This window comes from Haliotis cracherodii, unplaced genomic scaffold (genome assembly GCF_022045235.1).
Source record: "Haliotis cracherodii isolate W230 unplaced genomic scaffold, xgHalCrac1.p SCAF_4, whole genome shotgun sequence".
In the NCBI taxonomy this organism is placed as follows: domain Eukaryota; kingdom Metazoa; phylum Mollusca; class Gastropoda; order Lepetellida; family Haliotidae; genus Haliotis; species Haliotis cracherodii.
This window is the reverse complement of record NW_027266297.1, coordinates 962,797-987,565: the sequence shown is the minus strand read 5'-3', so window position 1 is coordinate 987,565 and position 24,769 is coordinate 962,797. Positions and strand designations below refer to the sequence as shown.

The 24,769-nt window shown below is 40.1% G+C and overlaps 1 pseudogene; it reads right to left on the bottom strand.

Annotated features, from left to right (window-relative positions):
* Positions 1–1,370: 1,370 nt before the first annotated feature.
* LOC139478831 (receptor-type tyrosine-protein phosphatase epsilon-like) lies at positions 1,371–18,991 on the bottom strand (annotated as a pseudogene).
* Positions 18,992–24,769: the final 5,778 nt, after the last annotated feature.

Below are 24,769 nucleotides of genomic sequence, written 5' to 3'. Positions count from 1 at the left end.
GTCTTTTCAGGATAGTCAGACGAAATCCTTTTGCCACTTCAACAGATTTATGACTGCAGTGGATTGCCCATCAGAGACTCAGAGCGGCTGGTTATAACGCCAGAAGACCAGTAAAACGTCCTCAACTGACTGAGAGGCACATGCGGAATCGTCTGATATGGTGTCGTGGCCGTAGTCGATGGAACTTGGCCAACAGGAGAAGGATCTATTGGTCTGACGAGTGTCGAATGCTGCTACGAACTGTTGATGGTCAAATACGTGTTTGAAGGCAACGTAACACTCGTTTTGCACCAGGAACATACAGAAGACCTTAGCATGTGGCGGGGTCTGTTATGATATGGGGTTGTGTTTCCTTTGGCTGCAAACCTCCGCTGGTGACAATTCGTGGAAACCTGAATGGCAAGAAAAATGCCACGATGCCGTTCTTCGTCCAGTGGTAGTCCCTCATTTTTGACAACCATCCTCTTCAGACAAGACCTGCTGACATGGACGACAATGCTAGACCACACAGATCTCGTGTAGTTTTGGCATATATGCGTCAAGAAGCTATTGCCACTCTTCCTTGGCCAGCCTGTAGTCCGGATCTTAATCCGATTGAGCATCTCTGGGACATTCTCGGCCGGAAAATCAGACATCGTGATCCCCCAGTTAAAAAAAATATGTGACACCTGATATGGTCTGCTGATATCATGACAGTTACATGACAAAAAAGTTGTTCAATGTTTTCTAATCCTTCAATTTCTGGTCTTCGTTAAAATTCCATTCTGCTCATACTCTTTTGGAACACAAGGTAAACTTGCTTTGGGATAAGTTTTGCATCTCATGAGGTTTACATATACGGCTTATAACAATCGTAATAATAGTCATCATTAAGTGTCAAAAGTAACAGCTCACAAATATGGTGGGTGCGCTTAACTTTTGTGCATGTGTATATAATAGTGCCTGCTTTAAAATAGCATTCTGAAATATCCCTCGGTATAGAATTCATTTTTCATAACCACTGCTTAGATGAACTATGTCAATTGCATGTGTTGAAGCCATACAATAAGGATGAAAGCGATAAACGACATACCAGTTTGGCGGTGAATCACAAGTATTTTCCTATTGGATATACAAAATATATAACTTTCAAATAAAAGTGATAAACATGTTGTACAGTCAAGAATGTAAAGACAAATTTGACATGACATTCCATTTCATGTTTTTATATTGTACCATTATGCATTATCTTATTTGTATTAAAAAAAAGGTCTTAATGTGTCAGTATTGATGGAAGGGTTTATTGTATATATACGTGACCAGGAGAACTGATTTATTGCATATGCATTCTGTGTCTCCAGATAAGAAGAGGCTAACAGTACTGATTGACAGGTTTACAGTGGAAATACGTTGGTAGTAGTGCTGGTCTGCCATCACGTGTTGGCGTAAACATTCTGTGTCTCCAGATAGGCAGAAGACAGGTCATAGCACAGGGAGACGTCAGACTGGAACGTAAGGTCAGTCATTCATAAGCAAACATGTAGGTATATTGTCATGAGATTATTGTCAGGCCTATTATATTAAGTCAAAGACGTTCGTCATAGAAGTGCACCTTAATGTCTGTTACATACAAGGATATATTTTGCGTCTTTGGATTTGAAATGGCGTTTACATATACGAGTATCTTTCAAACAGATGTTCTGAGTTTGTTCACTACCGCTTTGAACAGAATACAGTTACATCAAGGCGTGTCGGCTTTATGTGGGAGGAAAGCCTGAAGTGATGGAGATCTTTTACGTTTACGACTTTGGTGAAACCCACAAGCACATATTTTGGGTATGCCAAGAGGGCACAAACTGACAAAACACGAACATTACTCTTAACCTATTAGTAATCTGGAACTATTCTGATTCCTACCTGTGAGAGATCGTTGTCACACAGATGACCCAACTTTCGGATGTTGTTGTAGATCTCCACCTCGTTGTCGTGTTTCATGCCCTGCACGATGTTACTCAGGATGCAGAACAACGTGGCTGATCGTCGTTCATTTTCACTGGTAGAAAAAGAGTTCTATAAAAATGTAGCGCTTCTAGATATGCCTAAAACATACTTTTGAGCAAATTTAGGGAATTAATATTTTAGCTATAGATTAACACTGCATGTAATTTGGCAAATAATTGTTAACAATATATATTTTAATTTATTTAACCTGAATATAACTGTTATTGGCTGAGAGTTATTTCCCTCTATGTTGCGGTCAACTTGCTCCAGGAGGTCAATCAGACTGGAATTATCATCTTTCCGGAAGGTCTTCAGGAGATACACATGTACCAGCTGGGAAGAGGCACTGCCCTGCAAACACAAGGTTGTCTTCATACATGGTCTGTCATTTATGGGAAACAGTGTGTTAAAGTAGCCCTGAGTATCTCATGTTCCTTTCGCTGACATGTAACATAGAACTATACAAAGCAGCCTACCTCCATCTGTCTGTCGACTTTCCTAAGGATGAGGCCAGAGTTGAGTGGGTCTCAGTAGAACAACCAACGATCACAGTACTCAGGTCCAGCCTGTCTCCTGGAAGTGGCATGAAGCTGTCCAGACGCTGAAATATCGACATTTGCATACACACACAAACATATATATCTATATATATATACAGGTTTTTAGACGACTATTTTATCATATTAAAAACCAGTGAAAGTCAACTTACAGCTGTTCATGAAATTTTAAATTCACTTAAGGTGTCACTCAATTTCACTATGGAAAAAAGCGAGTCCAGTTTAACCTTTCTCGATGGAAGAATCAATTTAATATCTGGGAGATTTGTACAAACTGATATCTTTTATAATGATAGTGAAACGCACCAATATTTGGATTTTGGATCATGTCACCTGTATCATACAAAACGTTATATCCCTTACTGTCTCACAAGACGTACTTGAACCATTGTTTCCGGGAATGATGTGAAAACTACCCGCCTTGCTGAACTTAAAGTTTCCTACTGCATCAAAATTATCCCGCAAAGTTAATTGAAGATAGCATACAGAAGGTGCTAAGTATTGAGCAACAAAACTGAGAGAAAAGTCTGAAGAAAACAATATGGGGAATAATTTAACTCTAGTATCTACCTTCAACCTTTATCATGAAAAAACATTATCAATGGTTCAACGATACATGCCTTTTTTAATTAAAGTATTAGAATGGATAGAATATTGAGCAAATACAAAATTATCAACAGCCAAAGACAACCAAAAAATCTTAGAAAGATTTTGACAAGTTATAAATTTGATTCTGTTGCCATCACTCCACAGGTTTCTGAGTGCGAGGACAAACGATGCCTAACTTGCAGCAATATAATTGAAGGCTGTTCAGTCCAAATTACAAAGGACACTAAATTTACTGTAAAACAAAATATGACTTGTGATACTAGAAATGTTATTTACTTGATTGTTTGTAGTGGATGCAAGAAAAGACAGAGCTTAAATTAAAAAGAAGAATGAATCTTCACCGTTCATAAATAAAGCAGCCACACAACCGCACGAACATTTAGATACATTTAGTTTTCCCACTATATAAGCTAAAATTTGATCATGAACTTACTTTGTTTCAAAAAGAGCAACGTTTCATTAAAAAATACGTGCCTAAGTTAAATGTGAAGGCATAAGTAATTTGTCCTTAGTCACCTTGGTATTGTGACGACATAGTTCTCCTGAATGTTATGACGTCACGTAATTATATGTTACTACTTCATGTCCGTTATCATCAAGTCCTGATGAGACTCGTACGAGGTAGGAGTTGAAAGCACTTGCCAATTGAAACTGTGTTCAATCTTACTCCACTTATTTAATTAATACTATATATATTAATACTGAGTCAAATTAAAAACTGCACATTTTTAAAAGTAATCCCATATATGATATACAATGGACAAATGTATCAGAGAAGGTAATTTTTAATCATTAATGTCCAAAGGAGGATTTTGATTAACGGTGGAAACCATAATTTGTTCCAAGCACCTACGGTATTTGGTAATAACATCAACAATTTAAATCATAAGTCCCAAGCACGAGAATCTGATGGCACACAAGTTCAGTAGCGTGTATGGCCACCATGTGCGTTGACAACCGCCACACAACGCCTCTGCATAGATCTTGTGATGCTTGTGAACACATTATTGGGAATACGACGCCATTGTTGCTGCAAAATGGTGCCAAGATCTTGAAAATTCTGTGGTTGGTTCTGGCTCTTGCCAAGAGCATCCCGGACGTGTTCGATGGGAATGAGGTCGGGAGACCTTGACGGCCAGTCCATGACGTCGACTCATCGGAAATTCCTTGTCAAAATTACTGTGTGGGGTCTGGCATTGTCGTGTTGGAAGATCAAACCAGGTCGATGTGCTGGCATAAAAGGCAGAAGTTTTGGTCCAAGTACCTGGTCACGGTAAGCAGCAGCGTTGAGGTTGCCACGGATGACAAGAAGCCTGGAACATGCATTGCCACAGAAAGAACCCCACACCATGACACTTCCGCCTCGAAATCTGTCAACTTCCTGTACACAACATTGGGAGTAGCGTTCATGACGGCGCCCCCACACCCTCGCCCTACCATCAGCAAACCGAAGAATAAATCTTGAATCATCGCTGAAGACGACTTTATTCCATCGTAAGTGTCGCTGTGCCCACAATTGACGTTGACGTCTGTGTAATTGAGTCAGAATCGGCCCGCAGTATGGCCGTCGTGCTTGAATGTGAGCAGTTCTCATACGGTTTCGAACAGTTTGCGCACTCAGTCTACCCCTAAACAGTTCATTTCTGGTTGATGAAGCTGTCAAAAATCGGTTACGAAGGTGACGTAAGACAATCTGACGATCCTCTGCATGTGACGTCACACGTGGTCGACCTGGCCGAGGGCGATCAACGGTGGTACCCGTTTGCTGTGGACGCGTATGTAAATCATAAACAGTACGTCGACTACAACCCATCGTCCTTGCGACTTCAGCTACGGACGTTCCCGTATATATATATTCAATTAATTCGAACAGTGGTTTCTAAAATGTTCTCAAAATATTTTATCCCACCTACCTGATGCGAGTCTGGCAGGACAATGACAGTGGAAGACTCCTGTTCCTCTGTGAGTTTCCAGAACAGAGAAGCCGTGGTGACGGAGGGGGCCTCAGTTAACAGGTAGCCATTCACAGACAGGTGGGACTGAAGAAGACAAATACAAGACTCTGTCCAGGTGAAGAACAACCATATGTTACAACCCTAACCCTAAATGCAGTCAGTACTTATTCGGATCATAGTTTATCAAGAGGTTAGTAAATTGGATAAGGCTATCGATGTTGGTACGGCTATGGAAAATATCAGGTACCTATGGTACCTGTGCATGGCTCAGAATTGTGTCCATATACTTACAGGCATCATCACAGCTAGGATGTCTGTCCGTCCGTTCACCCAAACACGGCCCTTGATGCGACCAGCTATCAAAAAGAAACATACGATTGGACGAAGGGTGTGGTTTTCTAACAATGGTTGTTGACTACAGAACGGTGTGAATATGTAATTCAATTGTGGGGATGAGTCAAAAGTTCAGGAGGGGCACAGTTGGCTCAATCGAACATTCGCTGTGCTTTCTAGGCTTGCTGGAGACCTCATCGTGGATCCAAATGACTGATTCACATTGAATAGGTTGCTTGGATAGTCAGCACCATACACATGTCATGGGTTTCACCGATCTCAGTCACATGAGCAACTGAGTTGTTGATATCCATTAATAAAGCGCATGACTCATGGAGGAGAATGCTAAAACCCCTTGATATATTATGCTCTGAGCCCAGGGAAAATGTTCTTACCAGATTTAAGTTCTTCGATGCTGACTTTAACTTTCTGTAAAGAAGACAAATGGCACATATGATGTCTACGATGTACTGCATGCATTGCTGTGGAGGATCAATGTTACAACACTGTGTATATTGTGCGATGGCAGATAATTGGAACGAGACAATCTCAGTAGGCAGAACAGAAGCATGCACTTAACTTGAACTTTATTTCATAAACCCATGCTTATGATATAATCGGAATCGTACAATGGACTTTTAGTAGAGACTTCTTAAGATTATGGAATTATTTTTGTAGCGCTTATGTAGAGTTACCACCATATATGCAAGGATCAATATGTATCCTGACAAGGTAACACATATCAACAGCAAGAACATGTCTGTTTAAGGGATGTAGTTGTTCTGCTATTAACACTAAGGCTGACATTTGACACAAGTGTTGTAGCATCTAATACCGTATTCATACGGGAAAGTGTGAGAAGCAAGCACCTGCATCATCTGAGACACTGTCGTCGTCCCCATCTTGAACACCTTCTTTGCTCGTCTTTGTGTCCTGAATTCGGGTGAGGTCAAGGTCGTGTCACCCATCATCAGTGCCTCGTGTAGAGTCGTGTACACGCATGCGTACTGTTCCTACAATGTAAAACCATCATGCTTTATTGCTTGATGGAAAATGATGAAATATGGAGATATGTATATGACCGGGCAACATAAATAATATCGCTTGTCACATACCTTGGTCTGTATCATATTTCTCCGCTGCTGTCGCATCAGATTCACAAACCCGAACACGTCCACCTTCCGGTCAGTCAGAGCCTGGTCCAGCAGGTAGTCCACAGCGATGTACGTCCCTGTCCGACCAATCCCAGCACTGGAAAAGAAGCGTATTGTGGGATAACACAGACTGGCGTGCAGCTTCTGTGGTCATTGCTTTAAAATGCTCTTCAATTCAGGAGTAAAAACAAATGTAAGATTTATATTCACGCACAGAAAACAACGATAAAAACATGATTCTATTGAGGCGTAAATGATTCTACATTAGGTACCGTACAACACTTAGTGCCTGTCACATTTAGATATTGTCGTCACATACCTGCAGTGCACCATCAAGGGTGTATTGTGAGGGTTTGGTGTCTTTCTTATTCTCCAAAGAAACTCCATCAGTGCTGTTTCCTCCGGAGTTCCATGATCTGGCCATCTTGTGTAGTGGAAATGGTGAAACAGCCTACTCTCGCCGTTCTGTAGAAATACATGCAATTTACATATCTTGACAACATACATATTTATAATGTAATGTTTGATTCCTTTTCACTTTATTATCCAGTTACAGATTAAATGTTTTGCAACGACTCCCGATGTATTTCGATGTGATTCGCTTTCTCTCTTTATTTGTACCTCTTTCAAAGTGGCCTTAAGTTCTCTGATGACCCAGTGAGCTCTGTGACTGATGTTGGTGACGGAGATGGTGAAGACATCCACAACGAGATCAGACGTGTCTGACCAATAGGGGACACACTTCACCTGTTATTGAAAAGTACATTTTTTTATTTGTGGTATGATGATAAAACCGACTGAACCCGTACCATATTCCTGAGAAATCTCTTCTAAAAGCAGAGTCGATTGTACAACTTTGTACATGTGTTTATGTACACTATCAAATAGTAATGATACCAGGTGTTCGCAAAAGGTGAGGGCATCTCTGTCACAAACACATGCAAATACAAGCCAATTGTTATCGGAAAAAACACGGGAACTTATGATACAAGTCAAAATAGGGAATTGCATCGGACATCATTCTTGTCACTGATGCATCAAACTTTGAAATGTCCCCCACATGTCAACCATAAAACTTTTCAAAGTGTTACTGAAATGTGTAACCTTAATGACAAAACTTGACACTCCTTGAAGTCTTGGTACAAAGAGCATGTCCGATTGTATCCTAAAAGTTGTGAAATGAAAATGACAAAAGGCTGGAGCTGCTGGAATATTGCAGTCGACTATTGGAAAGTTGAAGTCATCATTCGTATACATCCTTTTGGAGAGTATTTTTTTTCTCTCCCTCTGAATCTTTATGCATAGATTTAGATATGAAACTGATGAGGCAGTCTCACTAATCTGCTATATTCCCAGTTCAGGTGGGTAAATCAGTGATAGGCAATTGGCTTTTTGGTGTTTGTTGAACTAGATCATCAATGTTTTCTTACATGAAGCATTAGATAAACTTCTTTGCCAAATTTACATGTTTTGATTTTGCTAATCCGAGCAGAAAGAAAGAGATCCGGGAGGATGGGAGCACAATTGGAGCACATGAGCATGCACACTTCTTGCCTAAATGTCTTACCCCCAAATTTTACACAGCTGTTATCAATGAGGAAGTCCAGCATGTCTTACTCAATACTGTATAGCTTTTCAGTAAGTGCTTTTAGCACCTGATAAGCTAAACAATCATCGTGTGCTGATGTACCTAGATAAAACGTGGTCACACATCTGTATCTACATGTACCTAAAAGGAACATAGGGCATGGGTATACCTTTCCTATCTCTGTCAGGTTTGTCAGCATGACGATCCTTGTCAGGTTCTTCCCATAGATCATTCTCCAGAAGTGCCCCACTGTTTTCCTGTTCGGTGCTGGCGAACACAGATGTACTATTCTGATTTGTGAGGTTGATGTTATCATAATTCATAATTTTTAGTACACAAGAATATAGTTTGTTTGTTGTTTAACGCCGCACTCAGCAATATTACAGCTATATGACGGCGGTCTGTAAATAATCGGGTCTGAACCAGACAATCCAGTGATTGACAGAATGAGCATCGATCCACGCAATTGGGATCGATGACATGTATCAACCAAGTCAGCGAGCCTGACCACCTGATCCCGTTAGTCGCCTTTTACGACAAGCATAGTCGCCTTTTACGGAAAGTATGGGTTGCTGAAGACCTATTCTACTCCGGAATCGTCACGGGTCACGAGAATATAGTGAGTGAGTGAGTTTGGTTTAACACCGCTTTTAACAGTATTCCAGTTACATCATGGCGTGTCAGCTGAATGTGGGAGGAAAGCCCGAGGTCTCAGACGTTTACCACTTCGGTGAAACCCACGAGCATGGGTATGGTGCTGACAAACCTAGGATCATAATCGGGACGAACCAGGATTCGAACACTCTTTCACAGGTTTCTGGCGTGACGAAGGGACGCAACTCTGCACAGCGAATCGCGGCGCCTTAGACGACTGGGCCACTCGTGACCCCCGAGAATATAGATTCGTGTTCGGTCAACACTGTAATAATACTGTACAAACAATTCTGAAGGTTTTCATATATTATCTGACCTTGTGCTGCAATATAGGCTTGATCCATTGAGTACCCCTGAAATATGAAAGACATGTCCACTTATATATACAAGTCATAATATCTTGCAACTGCAGCGTGCATATTTCACAGAATATGCATGTTAAGACACTGGATCTGCTATAAGCCCTCGACACATTCTCTCGTGGCTGTAGACTTTTTAGGACGTTTCTTTTTCGTTTGTTTTAGAATATCCAACAAACAGTATGAGATGACACAGTGTGTCAGCTGTATCGTCGGGTGTCAACTTTATGTGGGAGAAAATCCATGACTAAAACTGGTCCATTACTAATGAGTGACTCGACAGGATCATAGGATTCTGCAAGCGGTAGGGGTGAAACACCGAACAACAAATTCCGACGTCTTAGAAGACTGGTCCACCCTTGCCCCTGAACCAACAGATCAGGTCAGGTGGTCAGTCTCGCTGAGTCAGTTGATGCTTGGCATGATATCCCAATTGCGGAAAAACAAACCTCATGTCAATTACTGGATACTCTGGTTTAGGCTCAATTATTTGCGGCAGTAATTAACAAACAAAACTTACTTGATATGAAGTGCATTAGAGTATTATACTTTTGGTATTGAATAAATACAACAGAAAGTAAGTGGTCAGCTACTATGGAAACTACATGATTAGTAGTGAGTGAGTGAGTGAGTTGGGTTTAACGCCGCTTTTAACAGTATTCCAGTTATATCACGACGTGTCAGCTTAATGTAGAAGGAAAGCCCGAAGTGATGCAGGTCTCAGACGTTTACCACTTCGGTGAAACCCACGAGCACGGGTATGGTGCTGACAAACCTAGAAACATAATCGGGGTGAACCGGGATTCGAACCCTCAATCATAGGTTTCTTGCGTGCCCAAGGGACGCAACTCTGCACAGCGAATCGCGGCGCCATGGACGACTGGGCCACCTGTGCCCCCACATGATTAGTAACACTTTAGGTATCTTACATTGATATAGCTAGCGTTGATGTAGTCGGATGATTGATCCCCTGGAAGCTTCTCCAGGACAACTCGGTTGTAGTCATCTGTGGTTGGGAATAAGCAGAGGTTATCCATTTAGAGAATATGCTGACTCTCCATGATCTCATGGACATGTGAGCTATTTGTTCATATACATGTAGGACTTCTTGTTATCATTGTAATAGTCTACAATCAGTGATAAGATACTTACATGGGTAATACTCTCGGAATCTGTTCTTGCCGTTGTTCTCCTCTCGTTGAGAATCTTCATACAGGTGTGTGAACCCGGATATTAACCGCTGGAAAGCATAGTTTTACTTCAACGTTCACTTCCTTATAAACAAATTTATCCTGACCAAAGCCAATCAACCTTAAGCTTTGCGCTCTCAATAAATGTGCAAATGATGATGTTCTCAACAAGACATATTTAATCAGTAGAACAGAAAAAGATGCTCATAAATATATATACTACTCTACTACTGCCTACTTAGAGCAGGGGACCATTGTCCACATTGAGTGGCCAGCCCGGTCACCAGACCTCAACACTATCAAACACATGTGGAACGAGCTGCAGATCGCCCTCCCACGACGCCCTGTACTTCCAGCAACTCTACAGGAACACGACAATGCTTTTACTGAAGAGTAGAGCAATTTTCCCCCTTTGAAAATCCAAGCAGTTATTGGTGCCAGGCTGCGATCCCATCACGTGGACCACATAGGTGCTACTGAGAGATGTTGTTTTTTTTTACAATGAATTAGTTTTCGTGATTTTTTTACGTTTCCTTTAAGGTCAGATACTCTAATTATATTTCTGACTGATTATATTGACATATTGTTTGTTTGCAGTGTGGTACATGTGGTACAGTACTGTCTTTGGGTATTTCAGTAGATGTACATAATTTGACGTATGACCTTTTAAAGTGGAGATCCTTAGCAAACTTTGAGTAGCATATATCTTTGTTAGGGCTATGATATGATGTGTATTTTGCTATGGATACCGAATCGATACGAAGGTTTCAACATACATCACCCGACATGATGTTGAGACAATTATTTGTAAATAGTGGAAACATAAAATGAGGCTCTACCCCGTATTCACGTTCGAATCCTCCTTCACCAGCCTGCAGTTCTCTGATCCTCTCCCCTAGCTTGTCCACAGCCACCTCTGTCACTATGACAGGAGCCTTGATGTTGTAGTAAGAGCTTCTGTCAGCCTCCTCCTCCTTCATCTCAATGTCCTTCCCCTCGTCTCTGTTTACTCCCTGGGATGCTGCAGAACAACATGCGTTCCCTTTAGGGCTAAACAAGCCTGTCTTTGTTTACAGGCTTTCTTGTTTTAATTATCTATGAGCACCTGTTACCTGTCTCAAGGAGAACCAGAGACTACGTTCAGAAGACTACTTCAGGATGCCCTCACCTATTCACGAACACCTGGTATCATCACTGTTTCATGGTGATATCATAAACACATGCTTATGATATTGAGGGAATCATACAATAGACTCAGATTGATATCAGAGATTTCTTATGATTCTGGAAAGGGTTTTGTCACTTCTATTTACCTTGCACCTGGTGTCTGTCCGGTTCCATAGCTGATATGTCTTCATAGATGGAGTGCTCCTTGTTAATATTGCTGGCGTTGTTTTTTCTCCTTAATGTAAACATAAGAAGTATCAGAATGTGTCCACACAGATTTGATGACAATATGCTTTATACTTCTGAACTAGATCATTCAGTAACTGGATTGCTGAATTATGTGTATAAACTATGTTATTATTTATTGATATAATATCTAAGAATAAGGTGAGTGGAACAGTTATACTTATGATACAATAAACATGATATTCTGACTTAAAGAGGAAAAAGGCCAAGCATATATGTATGTGTCCATTTTCATAAAAACGCACCTACCTGTGAAACATAACACCTATCACAGCAAGTACAACCATGACCACTGCTAACACGCCACCAACGATACCACCAATCATAGCTCCGTTTGAGTCGTCGGATTGAGGAGCTGAAACAGTCACTAAAATAATAATGACCCTGAGTGCGTGCGTTAGTTCAGTTGTATCATGGCAGTGACAGATTATTGTGGAAGGAAAAATATAACCTTAATGCTGATGTGACAATTTGTTGATTGAAATAAGATGAATATAGTGCATGAATGCATGATTATTGATTTAAGTTGATTAATTACTTATTAATTCAATTTTGAAATAGTACTTGTGTAATTTCAAACTTGTTGATTAACATTATTGGAATATTTATTAAAATGAACGTTTCAGTAACACCCTCAACATTTTCTGCAAATTGAAGATCCCGTATGAAAAGCACAAAGTATCACGATACATACTTCGTGTGCAATGTCCACCTTTTACGTCTTGACATCACATACCACTCTGAGTACAATCATCTCCTGTCCATCCTGAGTGGCACCCATCACTACACAAGCCTGTGTCCCGGGGACAGGTGCCCGACCCTCCCTCACACATCCGGGCACTGCAGTTGCCTTTACATCCGGCACCATACTCCACATCTTGGACACAGCCTATTGGTAAATTTAATCAGCATATATTAATAACAAGTCAAATTTACCACCTACACAGAAGAAGGCAAAAACAATAAGTTGAATTGTATAAACCAAAAGGAAAATACAAGTCATATCATTTTCGCCGTAAGATCATTGTTGACTGAACCATCTGGGGTAGATATTCAATTTAAAAACACGGACTGTTTTATTGTTGTTTGATCAAGGTTACAAAATTCAAAGCATCGGTAAAGTTTAAAAACGTTTTGTGGTAGACACGTGGAGGACATTTCAAAATTTGACTCATCAGTGTCCGATGCAATTGTCAATTTTGACTTGTACCATATGTTCCCGTGTGTTTTACGGTGAACAAATGACTTTCCTTTGATTGTCTGCTGAACACCTGGTATCATCACCTTTTGATGGTGATTCATAAACACATTTTCATGATCTAGTTGGAAACGTACACTCGATTGTTAGAAGAGATTTCCTCTGAATATGGACAGGGTTTTGTTGTTTTTATTTAGACTGTTTCGTCTGTGATATCATGTAAGTTGTATTTCTGAATATACATTTGGCACTTTTTTTATTTTATTTAAGAAGTTACCATCAGATACAAACATTACTTCCCTGAGAACAAGGAGACACAGTTTGAAAATGTGGGTTAGAAATGAAACACAAAGACACAAAATTTTTGGAACCCAGGCGAGCTGACAAAAAAGAGTTGAGCGAGCATGCACGTTAACTGTTTCATTCCTTCTCGGTCTTCAGTCTCAAAGGGTAGTTTGGACAATGAATATGCATGCATTTCGCAAAGCGTCCTGTGCATGACGATACAGTGAGCAGAAAGGGAATTCCCCAGGCTATAATAATGGGATTCCCGACATTCCGCAGTAATAAAAGTAGTCAACTTTGGTGGGCGTGGCTTAATTTTATACATTCATTGGGAAATGAATGCATTAACACGTGACCAATTCAGCTAATCAGAATGCATGAATTACAATGAACACAACGAAAAATTTATTACTTATGAATAACATGATTCAAGGGATAAGATGTAAAAATGAAAGCTTGGACTATCAATAAATGTGTCATGAGTTTACATTCCATCATATTATATCCACAAAGAATGTTTCCTTTCCACACAGCTCTCACCTGTCATGCAATCAGCATCTTTCCATCCGCGACTGCAGCCTCCTTTACACCGTCCAGTCACGTGATCACATACAGATTGGGGCGAGCCTCTACAATGTCTGGCTGAGCAGCTTCTTGTGCAGTTCTCTCCATACGTATCGACGCATTCTTCAAAGAAACATATGTTGTGTCTGCATTTCTAATATGTTTCTGCTGTTGTTTTTGTTCAAATTGTTGAAGTTATTTTACAGAATACAGCTGTTTAAAATGATGGTCTACATACACAACATACACCCGTGTATCCTTACTCTGTGTGCAGTCCGGTGTTTGGTAGCCTGCCAGACATCCACCTGAACATTCACCAGTTGCATGGTTACAGCTGGAGGTGTTGTCCTTACACATTCTGCCTGTGCATCGCTTGGAGCAGCGTCGTCCGTATTCTCCCGTGAGACATGCTGAAACAGGAGATACAGAGACTATGAATTTAATTTCATGAAACTAAATTGTGTAAAATACGTTCAAAAAAGTTACAATTCCACTAATGATGAAAATTACGATATAGGCATTCATCCAAATTCTTTGTGAATGTAACGTAATGTCCAAAAGAAAGTATACCAAGAGTTTGAAAGACTATGATAGAAAACCAGTAGCATGTATCCTATCAATATGTATATATTTCATTAAAGTTGGGTTTTAACATAATGTGTAAAACTGCACATGTTATCCAAATAAAATCTTTACGACTGACTGAGACACAAGGACACACGGGGGTTAAAATCACTGTCACGAAATACCGAATATGTCCACCGTGTGCAATAATGCACGCCTGAACACGACGACGCACCAATGACGTCAAACGTCGAATAACGTTGGAGGTAATCCGCTGCTGTTCCCCAAGGAGACATTGTTCCAATTCTTGACGGTTGACTGGAGCTATTAGTCGTCTTTGGATCTATTGGTCAAGGTGATTTCATAATTGTTCGATGGGATAACATCAGGAGAACGTGCCAGCCAGGGTGAAAAGTGAATGTTCGCGTTGTTCAGAAAGTTTTGTGTTAGCCTTGTGGTATGCGGGCTCGCATTGTCTTGATGAAGACAATACCATGTGACTGTTGCTGAAGGAATATCCAAACTTCATCCCCATATCTCTTGGCATTCAGGTTACACTGATGATAACGGCATCGTTTTGACATCACCTCAGATACATTCCCAGACTATGATGCTACCGCCTCCAAATGGTTGAACTTGCTGAACACAATCTAGCGCGTGCACCTGGTCGTCTGAAAACTCGCTGCCGACGATAATTTCTGTACAGCAATATCTACTCTCATTGTAGAACATGACACATCCCCAGTCTAGCCCTTGCCAAAATCGAACTTGCCATGACAACCTGTCACGTCGACGGTGTTGACATCACTCTGTGGAAGAGTCAACATGTTCTGATACCACGTTTTCTTCATCTCCTATACACTGTCCCAGTGTCATCAGTGTAGTTACCGCCGCTGTAATGAAGGGGTTTCGGCGATGAATGGTCCGAGTGTGATGGTCTTCAGTGGGCGTGGTCTGCCGCTTCTTCTCCTGTCTGATGTCTGTCCTGTCTGTTGTAAACGTTGCAACAATCTGGTAATGTTGACACAGATGCATCTTGCATCTGTATAGTTGTTAAACGTGGCATATTTTCTTGGTGGATTTGGTTGATGTGTTCAGAACGGGCCGTGTCACAAGTTTTAGACATTACTTTCGTACGTGCATTTCGTTCTACGTAGTCCAAAGTCGTTGTGGCTAAATGCACGATTTTCAATAAATTGTAAGTTTTTCCTTTTTTTGTCACTGAAAGCATTTGATTGTATTCGTCCGACATATTTATGTCTTAATTTATATTGAACTATTAATTATCAAAATAGTGGAAAACATCTGAGTTGGTATACCTTCTTTTTGGAGATTAGTTCAGTTCAATTGTATTTATTTCTATTCTACTTAACGGTGGTTATTCACGTTTTCGTCTCGTGTATTTTTGTTTTGTTTAACTCACTGGTGTTGCAACTGTTGCCCCTCCAGCCTGACATACAAATTCCACTGGGACAGATTCCACTGACGTAGTTGCACACATCACCGTCACAGTGGCAGTAGTTGTCACAGTCAGCGCCGAAAGTACCAGGACTGCACACTGTCAAATGGATGTTTGACTCTTACATCACACTACATTGAGTTTTACATGTATTTTATGGGTTTCTATAACCACGAAGGCGAATACATGACACTTACGTTTAGATAGTTACACATGATAAGGACAAAATAACCTTATTTTCCACACAGATGTTCTTACCTTAACATAAAGTTACTTACTATTTGACTTAGAACATGTGGCACTGATGTAGAGAAACAAATGACAGAACGATATATTTGCAAAGATGCTTTACAACACTTTTTATTTCTTGTTGAGTTAATCTATGTGTGGTCATGATGCTTGCTTGCCTTAAATCGCTGCTTTTCAGTACTGTAAAATCATTGCACCTAATGTACTGTTACACAATATGACACAGAAGTGTTCGCTTACCATCTACTTCTACCTCACAAAAGTCAAGTAGAGGCAGACTGCTACTTGTGTCGCCAGCATTGTGCACAGTTGTGTAAAGCAAGATGTAGCGGCCCGTGCCAGAGCAAGGTGCCCGTGTGACGTCAGCAATGCCACTTCCATTGCTTCCTCCTGTCACGTTGTAGCAGTTGTCACCACTGGGGGCATCAGTCGAGTTGGTCACGTACACCTGTATGCCATTTCTCCTTGGTCTATCTGGAATCAATATATTCACAGGAAGGATGTCGCGCATAGATAACCACATGAACGTATTCAATCAACACTGTCTGGAAGAAAAAAGTATGGGTTTTTTAACCAAATGGACGCACGTTATATAAACATTACACAGCCTGCAATAGACAACCAATACTGAGACTACACTAACAGTCAAGTCTGAAGTAGATGGTGACCTCGCGTATCAGCACTGTGTCATTGAGATCCACACGCCACCAGTTGGGGTTGCTGGCATTTGTCTCTATACAGACTGTATACCCGTGTGCAGCAGTGCTTCCGTCTGTAGCTTGGGATGACGGCCAGAAACCCTCTCCACTGGATGATGCAACTTTCTCCCTCGCAACATTATCTAGAAAATACATCAACGAGATACTTCATTCAAATTATTCGATTTGTTTGTATTCGAAATTTTCAGTCAGCAGTTTTTCGTAGAATCTGATATTAACAAGATTTACACAAAACAAACATATTTCAAATTCTTTACATACAACACCAGGCTTATTATACTGTTTGTCATTTTTATATTTGAAAACATTGTGTACTGTCATTGTAATTGCTGTGCAGTAGTTTGTATTGATTTGTAATCCTAGTGAATTTTGTAACACATTTGTTGATTACATACCACTTGTTGGTTGTTTGTCTTTTACGTACAGATTTCTGGGTTAACATATTGTTTCAATTTGGGAATCGACACGTAACAAATGGGTATTTGCACAATTATGCAATATCATGTGATTGCAAGAGCATACAGGGATTCTGATTTTTTAAAAACAACACTTCACTGTTCTTATTTCTGCCACAACAAAACATCTGTCCAATCAAACTGGAAATACCTGATTCAAGATCCGCGACACCGAAAAGGTTACACTGATGACACAAGGGTTAGCTTTTAAATACATCATGTGACTGCCAAATTAAAGATGGTTGATGGTTGGTAAGCGATATGACCAACATGAATGTCATGGTATATCAGGTGAATCAGTTGTTGATAGCCGAGAAACGTGTTTCTGATTTACCACACCTCTATGTGGTCAGTGTGAAAAAGGCTTCCAGTGTCATTATGATGTCAGTAGTGGTTTGTGCTGCTGTAGTTACATACGTTTCTCACATGTCCGACCAGACCATCCTGGGTGACAAGCTGACGGACTGCAGCCGGAAGTAGAATTACAATTGTCTTCCTCACAGTTACATCTGTAACCACACTGGTATTCGTATGTTCCGTTATGACAGCTGCCTGTAACAGGAGTATTTTATCAGAGACAGACAGTGACACTGACAGCTGTATGTACCATCAGGACAGCTGCCTGAAACAGAAGTATTATATCAGAGATAGACAGTGATACTGGTAGCTGCATGTACCATCAGGACAGCTGCCTGTAACAAACGTATTGTATCAGAGAAAGACAGTGACAATGGTATCGGTATGTACCATCATGCGTTGATAAACTGAAACCCATATGGACAGACTAACATATGCAATTACCTATTATCTTGTGTCGTTAGAATCAGTGGTGGCTATATATAGTATATAGAAACAACACTAAGTAGATCATTTACGAAAATTATTTTATGTTTGAAATTATACCCTGAAGTTTATTTTTATTAACTGCTACATACTGCATCCCTTCGTTGTCATCTGGGTCAGACCAGGACAGTGGCTCGAAATGTAGTTCCTAGATGTATGTGAGGACCGATGATTTGATTCTATATAGAGATATATAAAGGTGAGAAATTCATTCAAAATCGTACAAGCTATAGTTTCAAAAAGCCATCTTATAAGAGTATATTTGTACCGTAGATAGATGTGCATATTGTGTAACACTGTGAGCATGGGCCACGTATGGCGTTTACTGCAGTATATACTCATTTATACTTCATTATTATTAGTAGTAGTATCATTATTTTTGAATAGTGAGAGCGAGGAAAAAGATTTATCCCCCTTGACGTGATAATGATTAATGAAACCATTTGATAACAACTATAATTGACACAAATCGGGAATCTCATCAGCCAGTTGCCTAAAGAGTTTTTTTCTGACCATAAACTTTCAAACAGAATATTCAATGAATGCGTGAGTGAGTGAGTGAGTAAGTGAGGATTATCTGAGCTATATATGTTACCGTGGTCTTTTATTTTTAAAACGTAGTCGCCACACGCTTAGGATACTGGGGTTACTAGGGTCCAAGTGTGCCCTATTCCTCGAAACGTGAACTCTTACACACAACAAAATGACACATCACACATTCAACGAACATGCAACAGAAGTCAAGGGTTCGAGTTACTATCACAGGACAGCAAGTTGTGTAACTCATGACTATTATAGAAGTTCCACCTACCTGAAGACTGCCAGAGAAGCGTGAGAAATACAACCACAGCCCCAAACTCCATTGTGTTACAGTCCTACCAGGAAGTGAGTTACTATAGTGCGTCAACTTCTCTACTGGATAACACAGTCGTAGGTAATACCCTTGACCCTCAATACATTACCGCACAGCATTGTGTTATTGATATCCTATATGTTAACAACAGGTGCGCTCCCTGACAAGCGACACATGCAATGTGATATCACTGTGTTTTCACCAAGGACACTTGCTATGGAAAATATACCCTTTACAAACCAACAACTTGTCAACTGAATGTATATATACATACACTTGTCTGCCCTTGTGTTGAGTGAGTGAGTTGGGTTTAACGCTGCTTTTAACAGTATTCCAGTTATATCACGGCGTGTCAGCTTAATGTGGGAAGAAAGCCCGTAGTGACGCATGTCTCAGACTTTTACGATTTCGGTGAAACCCACGAGCACGGTGGCACTGACAAACCTAGGTGCTGACAAACCTAGAAACATAATCGGGACGAAACGCGATTCGAACCCATAATCAGAGGTTTCTTGCATGGCCAAGGGACGCAACTCTGCACAGCGAATCGCGGCGCCTTAAACGACTGGGCCACCTATCCCGCCTCAATGTTATCGATGACGTAAATGCGGAGCTGTGATTTTTGTGTGGAGACTTTCTATTTTTTCAGCTTCATCAGCAAAACCAGATATGTTTTAATAAAAACTATGAGCCTAAATATTATTTCACAGAAAACAGTTTGCAACAATGTATTTTCAGTGAGTGGTGAGGTTGCTGCTCTGGAAAGTAAAGTTGACATATGAAGTCACATGCCACGCTCTTATCAATATCTATTTTAGGCAAGTGAGGACTGATATATGGGCACGCTCAAGTGCATTTTAAATCATGCGATACAGAACAAGTAGTAGGTTTGTTTCAAGATATAAAAATATGTCATGTTAAAATAAGCAAGGGCCTTATACCACACACCTTCCAACTGGAATACATTATGATAAACATAATTGTCAAAAGTATTTCAATAATTCAATGTTCTCCCAGTAAGCTTATGCGCTTGAGCCCAATAATATTTCGTCAAACCAAACTCTAGCCTGTTTAAAGCTGTAAAAAAAGATAACATATAAATAATATCAATGTAATGCATTCCACCAGGTAAAATGAGCAGAAGGTGACACACTATAGTAACTTAGGACTGTAACACAATAGAGTTAGGGGCTGTGGCTGTATTTCCATCACTGAGTACTTGACATGAAAGTAACTCACTTACTAGTCGGACTGTAACATTATGGAGTTAGGGGCTGTGGTTGTATTTCTCTGTCAGTCTGCAGGTAGGTGGAACTTATGTTATAGTCATGAGTTACTTTCCCCTTGTATTGAGCAATATTCTTGCAGCTCCAGCATTAGGTGTTTATATTTAACAACTTGAGATACAACCGAGCTGTCTCTTTCTACCAAGATTTCAAAGAGCGTCATCCGAGTCTTGCTCAGAAGCTGCTTGATCATGTTCACCACACTCAAAGCCTAAGTAAAGCTTTCAAAACGTTTTATGGTAGACATGCTGAGGATATTTCCAAATTTGACCCATCAGTGATAGAAATTATGTCTGATACAATTCCCTAATATGTCTTGTATGATATGTTCCCATGCTTTTTTTTCAGGTGAACAATTGACTTGCCTTTGCATGTGTTAATGATGGATGCCACGGGAGGGGCTGCTTTCTGCAGACATTTCTATTGATCAATGAAAGGGTGTTGTCGCTTTATTTAGATGATAAACATGACATTGGATAGATTAGTACAAAAGCAGTGTTTGTGATTCATATCTAATCTAAGCCAATTAATGACTACATATACATTACCAAATGTGTTTTTATGTCATTACATTACACTCTGATCACGGTCATGAGTTAGTGATTCATCGTTACTTCTCACTCAGTCAAATAAAGTCATTTGTACATAATCACTTTGTTGGAAAGAGATATTTTCGCACTGAGAAATTACCGAAAAGTCATTCACCCCCGTTTACGGGGAACTGTCATAAAAGGTAGATGAAGATACCTAAAACAACTGAATAAACACAATTTGGACTTTATCAAATTAAATCAATTAAGGCAATAACACCCCTGTAAACTCTGATCTGCCATCAAATAGACACGGCTTCACTGTAGAAAGGAATTTAACTTTGCACGACGTGTGACAGAAGGGGATTATAATGAATACTTCGTTTTTACTTTTCCCATGTGTTCTATGTAAGCAACAGTGGACAAAATGAAAACTTTTAACCTGTTTAGTGACAAACTGATGCAGAAACACAGAACAACAGATAAAACCTCCTAAAGATTACACCAGCCTTGCATCATCTTCACAATGTGAAAACCTTGCACAAACTGTTGTTCAGTTATTATTGCTTCTAAAACAGTTCATTATTGAAGTCAGTATGTCAGTATTTCATTTTGGTTGTTGTTAACTTCTCATGACTGGCTGCCAGGATCCTGTCACGGGTTCAAATCTTTGTTCTGCCAGCACAATACGACCGAAGTGGTAAACCCACATGACGAAAACAATAGTGATAAAACCAGGTACCCACAAGTGCTTACACGTAACGATAGTCATGATACCAGGTACCCACACGTAACAATAGTGATGATAGCAGGTACCCACAAGAAACAATAGTAATGAAATCAGGTACCCACACGTAACAATACACACACGTTTATGGTAAATCTGAAATCAATATCAACATGATGTATTTTTTGCTTAAATTGTGAAGGAAAGCTAGATGTGTAGTCAGCTCAGATGACACTACTTCAGGAGCCATGCGTAACTTTGCACATCTGTGCATGGTATGCAAAAAGAAACATCCATCCATGATTTGCAGTGTGTATGGAAAACACAAAAACTTTGTCGTAGCAATCAGATAAAGGCATTCATCTGCGAACAAGAAAGTCATATTTAAATCTGATAACCAGGCAGTGGTCACAGTGCTCAATAGGCTTACTTGGTGTCTTCTAGAGTAATGGTGTTGGTAAGATTATTGCTCATGCAGTGCCTCAAAATAAACCTGTTTATTAAGTGCTCGCATATTCCAGGGTATACATGTATGAATTCAGTGACAGACAGCTTATCGAGATCACAAATTCAGAGGTTCCAGGAATTGGCACCAGACGCCAACAACAGCGCCTCTCTGAATCAGCAGCACTGCTGGAGGCTATGGAATGAGTGAGTGAGTGAGTTGGGTTTAACGCCGTTTTTAACAGTATTCCAGTTATATCGCTGCATGTCAGCTTAATGTGGGAGGAAAGCCCAAAGTGATGCAGGTCTCAGACGTTTACCACTTCGGTGAAACCGACGAGCACGGGTATGCTGCTGACAAACCTAGAAACATAATCGGGGCGAACCAGGATTCAAACCCAGGAGGCTGTGGAAGATGAAGCTCCTGAGTTACTACATTCTTCACTGTCTTACAACACTAGAAAAGCATTTGGGGCATTTCAAGAAGAACTTCAGCTGAATCCAGACTGGCCATTCCCCCAAAAACTGTTTCAGTACATCGAGTGTATGACTTTAAAGGGAAGAGCTCCTTCATTGGTCGCCCAGCATCTTGCTGCCATAAGCAAGCAACATAAGCTTATGTTCCTCAGAGATAATTTCATCATAAAGAAAGTTATGGCTGGCATGAGAAATATTCACCTTAATACAGACACCAGAGCCCCCCATTACACTAGCTATTCTCAGCAAGCTGGTACTGCCATTAATTTACCACAAGCTGTGAAACTACTTTCTTTATAAGCATATTTATTTTTGGCATTCTTTACATTTATGCAGATTAGAGAACTCGTTGGTGGGCATAACCCGGGTATGGGACTCTGGTGCAGGACATATATGCTGCATGGAAAGCAACTTAAAGAATCAGGCATTCCAAAAGGGATCAAAAGGGTCTATTCTGTACATTGATCATCATCTTCCCGAGGCATGTGAGTTAACTGACCATAAAAGTCCAGTTTCAACCCTTGCCGAACTAGGCTGTTATTATGGAGTTACATTTTGGCTGGACTAACAAGTCTACGCCTAGTCCAATCAAAATCGCGCACCGAAATCGAAATCCGGTTCGTAAAGTGTCGTGCAGATTTCGGTCGACTGCAGGATTTGCAAAACATGTGCACCACTAACTCGTTGTCAACAGATAATTTCTAAATCTTTTCATGTTTTTAATCAAGGTGCTCACGTGATTTGATGTACTTCGCGATGAAAGACTCGTTTTATCACAATACAGATCAGATCTTCTTGACTGGGCGCCACCGTTTTGTTTGAAGCAAATGCAAGTGATGCGAGAGGTGGAATCTGATTGGTCAATAGGAGAAGCATAGAAGGGACATAACTCGTAATTGCCACTGGTGGCGCTAAGATCGAGCTCAGGATATCCAGCCTAGCTCGGCAAGGGTGGAAACTGGACTTTTTAGATAATTGATCATCAACTGGCATCAGGACGGAAGGGTGTGTCCCACCCATGTTGGAGTATTCATCCACCAGACGCAAAGCAGCATGCATATCTAAATTATTCATTCATGCAGATGGTTCACGTTTTACCAGAAGGTAGTTTACAGCACTCCTAAAGAAAGTCATTAACTTCATTGGTCTAAGCTCTGATGAGTATAATAAATCATATTTTGTATTCACAACCAGAAATAAACTGTCCCCAGATGTCTCCCACAATTCCGTTGTCTGTATTTATTTTATCACAGTATGCTTTCTTTGGTTAGTAAATGTTTCCAAAGTTAATCGGGTATGACATTCATGCCTTGTTGATCCTAAACAACATTTACAGTGTACAGCTTTCCTACTACGTGAAAGGCAAATGACTAGTCAAAGAGATTTCTGACAGTGTCGCTTAAAACATTCGCTCACTCCTCCATATACACTCCATCATGATCGTGTTGATGTCTCATGCTTTTGGAATTCGGAATTACCCAAAATACATCACTGGATACCGATAAACCCCTCGAGAAAGGTAACTATGGCTACACGTTGGAAAAATCCTCAAAATTATTATATCCAAAAACGAATCCGTAGTTTAAAGAAAATAGAGCTGATCCCTTATCACTGTATCAAATCCAGGAGAAACTAATAGATGTAGGCCAGCTTGGTTCTGACGAACCAGAATTGATTCTGTCAATCTCTAAATGGTAGGGACGAGCTGTATTACACAATTCGGTGTGTCGTGAAAAGGCAACTTTTATGTAGGGATACATCATAAATATCGAAGGCGGATTGGAATAATATTAAGAGATGTTTGAACTAAACGTTATTATGGGTAAAAAAGAATATAACTCGATTTATCAAGGTTTATATTTCCCAAAGGAAATAATGTCATTGATCTGTGACATTACGTACCAAGGGAAAGAAATGTAAAATTACTACGTAATACAAAAACCTGAATAATGCGTTTCTTCTATTAGTTATTAGAAACAAATATATTTTTAAAGTTATGAATACATAATCTACAGTTAGAGCAAGTTCACATTATGGTCAACTAATATTTCAGTGTTGTTGAAAGAATAATAATCGTCTCGGAAATAACGTGTACATGTAAATTGATGTGAAGCTTGCTTTACATAAGAAAAGGCAAGAAAGGGATAGATTTAACATACTTATGTATTTATAGTACCTTCCTGAATTAATTAGGCGGTATTATTTATAGGCAGTTTATGAAAGCAAATCATCCTAAGATATCTGCCATATATAATGGAACTATTCCATCACTTCCCATGTGTTGGGTAATGTTCAGTGTGGAATTGTCTGACTTTGGGCAAGTC